Genomic DNA, 272 nt, shown 5'->3' with positions numbered 1-272 from the left:
ATAGCAAGCCTTTTCCATCATCAACTCAGCAACAGACAGAGAACTCTAAACAAAATACTTCTAATTTAGCAAACTTAGTCTCTGATCTGTCTAAAGCCACTGTAAGTTTCATGAATGAAACAAGATCTTCCATTAGAAATCTGGAAGCACAAGTGGGCCAGCTGAGTAAAAGAATCACTGAAATCCCTCCCAGTACTCTCCCAAGCAATACAGAAGAGAATCCAAAAGGAGAGTGCAAGGCCATTGACATAAGCACCATGGCCGAACCCAAA

This window comes from Arachis ipaensis, chromosome B10 (genome assembly GCF_000816755.2).
Source record: "Arachis ipaensis cultivar K30076 chromosome B10, Araip1.1, whole genome shotgun sequence".
Classification (NCBI taxonomy): domain Eukaryota; kingdom Viridiplantae; phylum Streptophyta; class Magnoliopsida; order Fabales; family Fabaceae; genus Arachis; species Arachis ipaensis.
This window is presented reverse-complemented; position numbering follows the sequence as displayed.